This window comes from Thermobia domestica, chromosome 2 (assembly GCF_964235325.1).
Source record: "Thermobia domestica chromosome 2, izTheDome1.hap1.1, whole genome shotgun sequence".
NCBI lineage: Eukaryota > Metazoa > Arthropoda > Insecta > Zygentoma > Lepismatidae > Thermobia > Thermobia domestica.
Window position 1 is genome coordinate 230,567,749 of NC_137455.1, and position 8,387 is coordinate 230,576,135.

The following is an 8,387-nucleotide window of genomic DNA, read 5'->3' on the forward strand; positions in this document are numbered from 1 at the left end:
AAGCAGTGGATATAAAATGCGCAGCACTGTATTTTTTGTTTCTCAACTAATATCGATCGTTTTCGATTATTTTTTTTACAAATCAACCCACTACTAATTTCCCATACGTAGAAATTCCTCCCCCCCCCCATAAAAGAGATTAAAAATGCCAGGACACGTTCTGTTTATTTTTAGCTCCATAAATTGATATAGTTTCTTGTCGAGTCGAGTTTGACAAATAGCTTCCTCGTTCATCTCGTTTTAACTCGTTTTGAAATCATGATCTGATTATACTGGAAAGCGAAAGCCATGAGAAATGTAAGCAGTAATGTGGAATACTTTTAGTGGTGCTCACGACAGGGTTGCATTTTGTCTTGTACTTTTAGTGCATCTCAATGGGTATTTTAGTGCATCTCGTCTCGTCTCGATAGTGAAGCGACGATAGATTTTTATAACAAGACAGCGTCAAATGCCGTGAGCACCGGTGTCATTAACTTGTTCCGCCACAAACGCATTTCGGGATGGTTTCTTTTGGATTGATTTGTGCCATTTTGTACACCTATTGCTACTTTTTTGTGCGTCACCGCAAGTGGGTCAAAATGGGCCTACAAATATGGAGGAACAAGTTAATGCTATTCCGCCACCAAGAATTTCGAGGTCGTTTCCTTCACATCGTTTTGTGCATGTTTTGTGCGCCTACTTCCATGTTTTGCGCGTCATGGGAAGTAGGCTAAAATGGGTCTCCAAGGTGGAACGAAAATGACCAACTGTACCGCCACCAACGAATTTCGAAGTCGCTTCTTTCGCATCGTTTAGTGACAGTTTCTTGCCGTTTTGAGCGCGTACTTTCATGTTTTGTGCGTCACTGGAAGTGGGCCAAAATGGGCTTCCAAGATGGGACGGAAGTGGCCAAGAGTTCCGCCACCAACGAATTTCGAGATCGTTTTCTTCGCATCGTATTGTGGGTGCTTTCTGCCGTTTTGTGCGCCTATTCCCACATTTTGTGCGTCAACGGAAATGAGTCAAAATGGGCCTACAAATATTTCGGAACAAGTTAATGCTGTTCCGCTACCAACGAATTTCGAGGTTGTTTCCTTCAAATCGCCTAGTGCCTGTTTTGTGCGGTTTTATGCGCCTATTTCCGCGTTTTGTGTGTCATCGGAAGTGGGTCAAAATGGGCTTCCAAGATGGGACAAAAATGATCAAGAGTTCCGCCAGTATCGAATTTCGAGGTCGTTAATTTCACATCCTTTAATGCTTGTTTTTGCCGTTTATGCACCTATTTCGACGTTTTGTGCGCCACCGAAAGTGGGTCAAAAAGGACCTAAAGATATGGCAGAAATAGACATGTTCATCCCTTTTTCAAGGCCCATTTTGACCCACTTCCACTCAGTGTTTCGACTAGACATGATTTTGTGGGGCACTGCGCACCGGAACTTTCAGAGTGCCCCCCGCAGGAAACAAAATAATACATATATAATAAAATAAAAATAAAATAGTACCAACAGTGCCAGTCCGAAATACTAAGTGTGCTCCCCGGAACATTTTTTTAAAGGAACGACTGCTTCTACTGACGCACAAAGCGACACAAATCACGCACAAAAAATGTGAAGGAAACGACCTTGACACTCGATGGTGACGGAACAGGTTTGTTCCGATATATTTGTAGGCCATTTTGACCCATTTTCGTGGTCGCACTAAAGTGGAAATAGGCGCACAAAACGGTACAAAACAGGCACTATACGATGCGAAAGAAACGACCTCCAAATTCGATACTGGTGGAACAATGGCTCTTTTTCCTCACACCTTGATGGGCCATTTTGACGCATTTGTGGTGATGCTCAAAACGCGTAAGTAGACGAACAAAACGGTACAAAACACACGCTAAACGATATGAAGGAAACGTCCTCCAAATTCGTTGGTGGCGGAACAGTATTAACTTGTTTCGTTTTATTCGTAGGTCCAGTTTGACCCACTTCCGGTGACGCTGAAAACGTACAAAACAGGCACAAAATGATGCGAAAGAAACGACCTCGAAATTCGTTTGTGGCGGAACAGTGGGTCATTTTCGTCACACCTTCGAGGCCCATTTTGACCCTCTTCCAGTGACGCACAAAACGTCGAAATAGGCGCACAAAAGGATACGCGATTTGAAATTAACGTCCTCGAAATTCGATAGTGGCAGAACTCTTGGTCATTTTCGACCCATCTTGGAAGCCCATTTTGACCCACTTCCAGTGACGCACAAAACATGAAAATACGCGGTCGAAACGACAAAAAACTGTCACTAAACGATGTGAAAGAAGCGTCTTCGAAATTCGTTGGTGGCGGAACAGTGGCTCATTTTCCTCCTACCTTGGAGATCCATTTTAACCCACTTCGCATGACGCACAAAACGTGGAAATAGAAGCTAAAAACGGTACAAAACGACGTGAAGGAAACGACCTCGAAATTCGTTGGTGGCTGTACAGCAATAACTTGTTCCTCCATATTTGTAGGCTCATTTTGACTCACTTCCGGTGACGCACAAAAAGTGGGAATAGGCGCACAAAGCGACACAAAACACGCACACAAGATGCAAAACAAAGCACCTCGAAATTCGTTGGTGGCAGAACAAGTTAATGACACCGTGAACACCAATGTAAGTATATACTGTAGTTCTCGCCATCAAGGCTGAGAACTGCACGGTCCAATTTTTTAGCCAAAGCAGAAGACCAACCGGGATAGTGATGTCAACCGGCTCAGCTCGGTTCAACTGAGCGAACAGCTTGAGCTGGCTTGGTTGGGATGACCCATCGACTCGACTCAATGGCAGCCAATGGCTCGAACCGGCTCGTTTGGGGTGATCAATCATCTCGGTTCGGTTCGGCTCGGGTGAGCCATCGGCTCGAGCTGGCTCTGTTGGGTGAACTGTTGGCTCGGCTCACTTCTCGGTTCGGCTCGATAGTGAATGAACTGTGAGAGAGCCGCTTGAGTCGTTGACAAGCCTAAACCGGGGTCGAGCAGTTTTGAACATGTTTGGCCGGAGTCCTATAACTTTTAACAATTTTTGACTCGTGCCCGAATACTTGACCCTCCTGAACTGAAACCTAGAACCTCGTAATCGATGTCCTTGCTTCCTGAAGGTTTCTTGACGACCGAGATCAACAGTCAACTAATTTTTAGTATTCAGATACAAACCGCCTATATTTCATGTTTATTCACGATGTTATAATAATAATTAGTTAAGCAGTAGTAGTAGTAGTATCATGATAATTATATTGATTATGTAGAATACTTGAAGAGAGTAGTACTTAGAACTACACAAAGGATTTAGCTCGAACTGACTCGTTTTGGCTCGACTCGACTCGAAACTCGATCCGAATTCGAGTCGAGTTGCTGGAAATTTTTCGAGCCGAGTTCTCAAGTCGAGCTCAAAGAAAAATGAAATTTTTGAGTTTTACGTCCCACGGTTATGCCGGTTAGGCTAAAGGAGACGGTGATGATGAGTGATGAATGAAGTGGTGGAATGAAGAAAGTGGGAGGAAACGGGTGAACGCCGAGAAAACCCACGCACACGGTGTTTGTCCACCACAAAGTTCACGTGGCGGGGGCTGGGATCGAACCCGGGACCTCAAGCACCAGAGGTGAACGCTCTACCACTGAGCCACCGCGGGCCACACGAGCTCAAAGATGTCTGCTTCGAGTTTTAAAGAATACTCGCTCGTGCCCATCCCTATATGGGAAGTAGTTGACCGGAATAGACCCTTTCCGGTACCGACCACTTTCATTCGTCAAGACGAGTTGACATTATATATATACTGTATGTGTGCAAACGCTTAAAACACACCATCCCTGAAACTTGTATTAGGTAGCATGTACCAGATTGGCTTACCGGAATTGAAAAAATTCAATACTGACCGCTTTCTTTCGTCAAAGCAAAGTGATTGGTATATATGTTGCACATATGCAATCGTTTGAAACAAGCCGGTAGCCAGCCCAAAACAGAGATGGAGTGGGTCAGTAGGTCAAGTTTTCTGAGTGGGTCGTGGGTCAACAGCATGTGACCCACGGTGACCCACCGCGACCCACCACCCACCATGACCCACTGCGACCCACCAACTCAGTATGATCTACCGACCCTCTCTGCTCACTGCATTGTAGACAGTATCTTCTGAAGACTGGTAAATTCGTCTTCGTTTTACTTCCAAGACCTTCATTTCCCTTCCTTTTCCACTGGTTTCTATTTACTTACCTGAGGTGAGTATATCTTACCAAGTGAAAAAAGAACTTCAGGCGCTTTTGGATATTGATATTTTTAATTGTAATAATAACAATAAGACTTATACTACTACTTGGCTTTCGAGATCTGTGAGTTTTTAGAGGAGCTAACTACTGGAAAAAATACATTTTTGAATCACTGTAATATATATATTATTATATAAAAAATTGAATGTAACTATGTGTGCCTGATCATCACGGCCGAATTGCAAAGTCAAATGAAATTACTTTTGGTATGTAGTTAGGCGTTAATCCAAATTGGGATATTGTATTGCTTTCATTATAATAGCTACATATCCTAAGGAGGGTGAGGATCCGAATTTTTGCGGAAAAAAAAAATGAGTATCTCGCAAGCCGTTATACTTACTGAGCTGAAATTCAGTGTACTAACTCTTTATTGAAAATAAACATAAACCGCCTTATGCAGAGTCGTTTTGACAAATGACTAGCATCATGCTAAACGCCCGACTGCTGCAGGAAGCATATGTAAGTCGAACGCTTTAGTATGGCACTAATCACATGTCAGAAGGACTCTGCATATGGCCCAATGTGTTCTAGTATATTTTTAAATTCTCCTTTATGGAGGGTTGCACTTTCTATATATGGAAAATTGGTAGTGAGTTGGTTTGTAAAAATGATCGAAAACGATCGATGTTATTTAAGAAAAAAAAATCAGAAACAAAAAATTACAGTGCTGGGCTTCATATATCTATTGCTTTCAACTATAATAATTGCTGAAGCTTATGTCTATTATATGGAGCGCTTACAGCACAGGGCAATCAACCCAAAAACTTGTGACTAAAATAGGCATAAAATTTGTACTGTAAGCTTAATTACACGGAAATTTTAAGTTTGGATTGTATGCATAATTATATGGAAAATTTTACACTTTTTTTTTCCCCTTTACATTGATTTGGAACTTTCAAATTTCATTCTTTTTTCCACTGAAAAGTATTGATAACTCAACAAGGAAATAATTATACTATGATAATTTAATTGAAATTCATCGTAATTTGGCACATGACAAACAGCAGTGTAGTAATTGAAGGGGAAGAAGGAGGAAAATTCCCATTCACCTCTGAACACTTTCCAGGAACCACGTTCTCTTTCAATTTCTAGACGGGAGAGAGAACTTCGTAATGGCATCAAACCTTCATGTGTAATCACAAAAGTTAAATTTATAAACCAATAAGAAATCTTCAGTTTATCAGGCTTTAATTGATAATTTATTCACAAGATTCCCTATCGAAGGCATGGTAGATGAAGTTTCTCTTTTCCATGATTCGACATTGCCAACTGACATGGTCGATATGGAAAAGATGTTGTATGGTGATAGAGAGATGATACTTCTTGCTGAGTATTTCAAAACTGACCAAGAAAAATCGTTATCAGACTTAAGTCTAACAAGCAGATTGTCGATGAGGAGTTGCAGAAATCTGGTAGAAGTATTATCAATTTCCACGACAGAGTGCGAACGGGGACTTCCCCTTATGAATTTACAGATGACTGATATTAGAAATAGACTAAGTGCTCAAACATTGTCTAACTTGTTGTTCATCAATGTTAATGGCCCACCGCTAGACAAGCTCAAAGTAGACGAGCTATTTATTTCTTGGCTAAAGGATGGACATCATTCCACTGCGGATGATTTACCACGCAAAAGTTACCAACAGGAAATAATCCCGATTGCAGGTTTGTTTTAAAGTGGAAAATTACGAGCTATAGAAAATGTCATTTGAAAGCCTATTTGTATTACTAATGGCTTATTTGTGCACGACCCGCTCGGGAGAGTAATACTCCCGGAAGTACGTTTTTCCGCGCGCTACTCTAGACAGCTGTTTTACGCGCTATCCTAGCCAGTAGTTTCAAGTTGGTCACAAAATTTATATCATGAAGTACAAGGGGAACAAAACTACCCTATATCATAAGAGCATAAGTACTACAACTACTTATCTGCATAAAAATAAATAAATCACTTTTTTAAGTATTATTTTCATATTATTTTAATTTAATAAGTGTTATAAAAATGTAAAAAAAAAAAAACTTTCCTCGGGCGGGGTTTGAACTCGCGCCAAAAGAGAATTTTATTACTAGCATATAGCGCTAGCCCACTCGGCCACTGAGGCCGACAACAGGAATCGTTTGTTGTCTGCTATTTGAATGCAACGTGACAAGAAGTGGATAACGCCAACCAATCAAAAATGTGTTTCTCGTTTCTACTTCCGGGAGAATTACTCTCCCGAGCTAGTCCTATTTGTGCTATTCAACTTTGTACCTATTTTTTAGTAAGTCTCTTCTTTGCTTTAGGGAAACTACTTTGAATAAATATTCATAATAATTGCAATTATGCATATTTGTAACTTAAATTAACGTGGTGTTTTAGTGATTACACAAATTACAATTATGAGCATACTTTATGGAGATGCTCTTACAGACAGTACCCGAGCACCTTTATACGCTATGGAAAACTGATTTTTCAAGTCTTTTGGAGAAAAATACTGTGAACTGAGAAATCCTAACCTTTTCCATATTATACAGAAGTATTTCTCTGCGAATAGAAGTTTCTTTTGGAATGCGTTAAGAAATTAACACTCGCAAGAATACTCTCTTACTACAAGTATATTTTAGGCACACATAATTTCCCCCACCTCAAACTGTTTCAGTTTCCTCACTGACAAACACTTTACCATTTTATATCATAAAGATCAGATCCACCGTTATTCTGACAGAGCGGTGCTTGGGCGATTGACTAGAAATTCAAACTCCGATTAGTGACAATTTCACAGTCATGTTTTATTACAAGTGTAAACTCTTTAGTCAGTACAGAAGAGGCCGTGAATCGTGTTAACAGTTGCTGACAATGGATTTTGGTGAGTCAGAATAGGTCACAGTGGATGAGAGGTTCATGGTGGGTGGTGGGTCACCGTGGGTGGTGGGTCATGGTGGGTCGTGGATCAGAGTGGGTCACTGTGGGTGGTGGGTCGTGGGTCACGGTGGGTGATGGGTCAGTGGGTCGTGGGTCAAGTTTTCATTGACCCACGCCAACTCTGGCCCAAAAATGTAGGGGGGCGACTGAAGTTAGGGAGGCCCGATCCAACCATATTATAGTTCATTTGAAAGCCTACCGTGAAAATTTTAGGGGGGCGCGGCCCCCTAGACTCCCCTGGATACGGACCTGGTTTGAAATACCTCATTCCCGGAAAAAATATTAGGTACTATGTACCGAAAGTATTTGGCCGGAAGTGAGTAATACTGACCGCTTGTGTTCGTGAACACGAGTTGATTGATATATACGTTCATGTGCGCAAAAGCTAGAAATACCAAAATCCTGCAAACTGTATTAGGTGTCATATACCGGAAGTGGCAGACCAGAAGTATCCGATTTCAATACCGATAACTTTCTTTCGTCAAGGTAAATTGATTAATAATTATGTTGCACATGTGCATTCGTTGAAAATACCTCACCTCCAGAAAATGTGTTAGGTACTATGTACCGGAAGTAGTTTCCTGGAAGTAAGCAGCTCAGGTACCGACCGCTTTCCTTCGTCAGCACGGGTTAATTGATATAAACATATACGTTGGGCGTGTGCGAAAGCGAAACACTCAAACCCTTGGAAACTGCATTAAGTACCGTGTACCGGAAGTGATTGACCGCAAGTGACCAATTCCGGTACCGATCGCTTTCTTTCGTCAAGCCAAGTTGATTGGTATATATGTTTCATGTTTGTAATGATTGGAAATACTTCACCCAAGGAAACTGTATTATTCCCAACTACTCCCTAATTTTGAGACTTTTCTAATGATAGGATCTGTTTTCCTAATCGCTGATTTTGTCGGTAGTCGCTGTTTTTTTTTCGGCCGTTGTTTTAGCAGTCAATGTTTTGTCCGTAAATTGTATGCATGATGGGCATATAGAGTTCTTTCCAGAGGGATAGAACCATAAACATAATATATTTTAAAAATACTGACAAGGAAGGGTCACGCAATGGCTCCACTGAGATCTGAACGAGACAATTGTGTATGCATTTGATATGTCATAACTAGATGAATCCCAAAGTTATACGTGCCACCGGGCGGAATATCGTGAGTTACAACATATTTTGTAATGTAAGAACTACAAATAAATTACCTGGCAGAATAGTGTGAAC